The 3,865-nt window shown below is 37.6% G+C and overlaps 2 non-coding genes across 2 annotated transcripts; one reads left to right on the plus strand and one right to left on the minus strand.

Annotated features, from left to right (window-relative positions):
• Nucleotides 1,694–1,766, plus strand: TRNAK-UUU. Its single transcript has one exon. It is a non-coding gene; the product is annotated as a tRNA-Lys (tRNA).
• TRNAK-UUU lies at nucleotides 2,064–2,136 on the minus strand. Its single transcript has one exon. It is a non-coding gene; the product is annotated as a tRNA-Lys (tRNA).

Genomic DNA, 3,865 nt, shown 5'->3' on the forward strand with positions numbered 1-3,865 from the left:
TAAGCAATTTATGAGTTAATGCCAGTCTATTTAAAGGGCTGGTTTATCCTGAAGAAAGGGAATATGATATAACAGCCACTGGACAGGAAAAAACTGAACTTCCCCTTTATTTCTGCCCTTTTAGAGATGCTGGACAGACACTATTTCCCGTCCTTGGAAAAAAAAATTAGGTATAATATATTTCCACATCTTATTCATACAGAGCAAAAACTTTTTCCTTATTTAACTAACATGAGTGCTCAAGAAAATGTCTCAATAGATCAATGTCTGTCTGGCTCATTACAATTTCCTCTGCACGCCTCTGACAGTTACTTGTTGAAACTCGGCTCTGATGCTGCTGTTTTCTTTGCTGAAAACTCAAGGACTGCTGCCCCCATTTTATACCCCCTGGCCTTTTTGTGCATTCTCATCTCCTGCAAATTCTTGTACTTGAATTCTTATTACTGTATGCATTACTTTGTTGCAATTGACTGCTTAATGTCTGCCTTCTGTCCTAGATGGTGAGCATGATCCGTGTCCTACATTTCACCAACCCTAGAGCTAATGCAGAAGCTAAGCCATAATAGATGATCAATAAATGTTTGTTCAAATAAATTATTTCTCCCTGTTGTACTTTGAATCTGTTCCTTCTAATCTTATTCACAGTGGGAAAAGTAGCAGAGTGATAAAAATTTACATTGAGACAGTCTTTTGCAGGTCACCTAATCAATTTCCCTCATTTTATAGATGTGGAAACCCAGGCTTGTTTAGGATCACACAGTTCGTTGGTCTTTGTTCTAAAAGAATCAGACAATTGTAGGAAACAAACTCCTCCAACCGAGGCTGTTCCATTTTGTTCATTGTGTTCAGACGTCTCAAATTCCCAGAAACCAAAAATGAATTCCCTTATCAGCTTCGAAATTTCATAATTCTGTGTTCCACACCCTATGCGTCAGGGTCGATGAAATTGAATCTAGGAAAAAAATAGGCTGCTCTAGAGATTTTTATTCTTAATACTATATGTCGCTTCTAGTGGTATACAGTAGTGCTGCTTTAGGAGGAGTCACCGAGTGAGTTTGATTTGAAAACTGCAGCTCGTCTGGAAGAGTGGGAAAGGCAAAAATTCAAAATCTAAAAGGTCTAAATTCCCATTTTTTCAATCTAAGTTCAGAACTACTTTTCCACAGTCACTTCTGTTTTCCTAAAATTAGCTCCTCTATTCATAAATCACAAGGAATCAAATTCCTTTGTGCTAAGAAATGCTTATTTAACAGCTACATCATGTGGTGAATGGAAATATAATTATTCATTACAAATATGGGAAAAATACTGTAATCTAGTTCAGCAGAATAATGAAAACTAAGAGCCCCTATTAGGGAAGTGATAGATGGAAGACAGAAGAATTGCAGTAAGAAGAGTCCTGAATTTTTAATGTTCATCTTTGTTGCCCATTTTTCTGTAATTTACTGCTGCTTAGTTTTAGAGAGCTTAATAGATATTGGAAATTTATCAAACGAAATATAGAAGAATTTGAAGAGCACATATATTAAGTGGAGAGAAATATAGAAAAATGAATGTTTGTTTTCTCTACGTTGTTGGAAAAAAAAACAAACAAACCTTTAATACTTAAGTTAAAATCTAGATTTAAATTGCCTGAGAAACAATTTATTAAAATATTATTAAAGAAAGAGAAGAGACAGGATTTTGTAAGAGTGCCCGGATAGCTCAGTCGGTAGAGCATCAGACTTTTAATCTGAGGGTCCAGGGTTCAAGTCCCTGTTCGGGCGGTTGGTTGTTTTCCATCCCTTCCTTACGTTGCTACACGGAGTATAGGAAATGCCATTGCTACCCGGCTCTTCTACCTTGAATCCAAATCCTTTCATTTTTCACTGATTTCAGAATATGTGAGATAAACATATTCGCTGGGGAGAAAAAATGTGGCTTGCAAAATCACTCGATTAATCACTCAATTTCTTGGCGAGTACGGAGGTATTGCATGGTGGTTTCCCAATGGGAAAGATTTTTTTTTTCTTCAGATTTCTAGTAATTGGGAAAGAAAAGCGAAAATGATCCGTAAATTACAGCGCCCGAACAGGGACTTGAACCCTGGACCCTCAGATTAAAAGTCTGATGCTCTACCGACTGAGCTATCCGGGCTCCCACGAAAAAACGCCTTTGCTACAGTACCTTACATAAGAATGAGGAACTTTGTGTAATCGATTCCTTCCGCCAGCATTTTGTGAAACTCTTTTAAATCCAAGAAAGCTCTCAATTCATGCACCAAGAAAAACAGAAGACCTAAATCATGCACCTTTGACCAGCCTTTCCAGCTAATTCAAATTGTGAGACATATACCAATGTCATTAGCAGGTAGACTTCTTTGATTTGTAATCTCTCTAACCGGTCCAGGATTAAGAGAACAGCGAGGTTTTCCCCTTTTGAAGTATAATAATAGACCTATTATACTATAGATAATAGAGTGGGTATCAGTTCTAAAACCAATCCGACAATAACAGCAAAAAGTGAGTCTCTAAGAGAGAATGCAGATATGCCGTTCTGAAGCTTTTGGGTTTGACTGTGTGTTGGAGAAAGTTGGAGAAAGGACCCTGCAGAGGGATAGTGAAATTTTCCGGTAGGTCTCTTAAAGGAGTCCAAGTAATTTTACGTGAGGCAAACCCTGGAGTAGGTCACCAGCAACGATCTTGGAGGCAGAAATCCTATTAAGACAGAGAAGAAAGCTGAACAAGCCCGCAGAGAGACATTTTATTGATCTTGGCATCGGAGGTGCGTCTACTCCGCGGCGATCGATAATCTGAGCACTGCCCCCTGGTGGCGGGGAGAAACACCCACGGTGGGTTTAGAGTGGGACCTTAAAGGGTTTTCCTTAGCTGACAGAGCTTTCCCTTAATTTCATCTATTTAATTTCAACTGCTTTAGGAGTGATTGCTCTGATCCAGCAATTCCACTTTCAGGAATTTGTCCTAAAGAAATAATTAGGCATGTAAAAAAGACCTTATTACAGGAGAGAAAATCATGGCATTTTATTTGCAATTTTTTTCATTTTTTATAGTTTTATTGAAGTATAGTTGATTTAGAAGGCTGGGATAATTTCTGCTGTACAACAAAGTAACTCAGTTATACATATACACACATCCATTCATTTTCAGATTCTTTTACCATCTAGATTATCACAGAATATTGGGTAGAGTTCCCTGTGGGGAAAAAATTGTAATGACATAAATGGCTATAAATATTATAGTACAGCCCTAATAAGGAATGTTGTGCAGCCATTAACGATTATGTTATAAAACACAATTTGGGAAAAATTGTAATATTTGTTAAGTTTGGAAACATTTCAAATCAAACTTAACCAACAAGGATATTGTATAGCTCAGGAAATTAGAGCAATTACATTGTAATAACTTTAAACAGAATATAATCTGTAAAAAACTGAATCGTTATACTGAGCATCTGAAATTAATATGATATTGTATATCAACTATATTTCAATAAAAAATTTTAGGAGTTCCCGTCATGGCGCAGTGGTTAACGAATCCAACTAGGAACCATGAGGTTGCGGGTTTGACCCCTGGCCTTGCTCAGTGGGTTAAGGATCTGGCGTTGCCGTGAGCTGTGGTGTAGGTTGCAGACGCGGTTCTGATCCCTGATTGCTGTGGCTGTGGTGTAGGCTGGCTGCTAGAGCTCTGATTCAACCCCTAGCCTGGGAACATCTATATGCTGTAGGAGCACCCCAATAAATGGCAAAAAGACAAAAAAAAAAAAAAAAGAAAAAGAAAAAGAAAAAATTTAAAGAATGCATATATGTACCTTGAAAACCTGAAAGGATAAATGCTCTACGTAAATAAAGCCTGAGTTCTGAAGCTAG

The sequence above is a fragment of the Sus scrofa genome, chromosome 9 (assembly GCF_000003025.6).
Source record: "Sus scrofa isolate TJ Tabasco breed Duroc chromosome 9, Sscrofa11.1, whole genome shotgun sequence".
NCBI classification, from domain to species: domain Eukaryota; kingdom Metazoa; phylum Chordata; class Mammalia; order Artiodactyla; family Suidae; genus Sus; species Sus scrofa.